The sequence below is a fragment of the Periplaneta americana genome, chromosome 5 (assembly GCF_040183065.1).
Source record: "Periplaneta americana isolate PAMFEO1 chromosome 5, P.americana_PAMFEO1_priV1, whole genome shotgun sequence".
NCBI lineage: Eukaryota > Metazoa > Arthropoda > Insecta > Blattodea > Blattidae > Periplaneta > Periplaneta americana.
Genome location: NC_091121.1, coordinates 90,757,557 through 90,758,199, shown reverse-complemented (window position 1 = coordinate 90,758,199; position 643 = coordinate 90,757,557).

Sequence of the window (643 nt, the reverse complement as noted above, 5' to 3'; positions counted from 1 at the left end):
GTAAAATGATGGAAAATAATATGTATAATCATATACGGTATGTAAAGAAGTTTAAAACATTATTCGTAGCTCTAGGATTTTTTGTTTTCACGTAAAGTATTTTATGCTGCAGGTATTGAAAATAAATCAAGTAATATTATTACAGTGCTTTGCCTAAAATTATTCAGGAATACAGTCTGTAACAAATCATTTTAAAAGCCAACTTTAATATATGAAATTAAATGTCCTAGAGTTACATCAAGTAATTTTTTCTCTTTAGACACAACCTGGTCAAATGTTCCTTGTCATGCATTTAATGCTGATTCCAAAGATGTAAAAGTGAATTTTTGTTCCCACTTCAAAATATTTCTGTTACTCAGTAGCCTATTCCTGAATATTTTTTTTCTCTAAAACCTGCCATTAAATTACTTGATTTATTTCTAACAACTTTTGTGTATAATATTGTATAGTAAAAGTCAAAATTTACGATTGTATAAATAATATAATATAATTTTTGTACATTCAGTATATACATAAATTACATGTAGGGTAAAAGTGGGTAATATTGTGATACTAATAATATTATGATAGTACTTTTTAAGAAATTTTTACAATTTTACTGAGTGAGAGAAGGACCGGTTTTGTGCAGAAACTTTTCCACGAA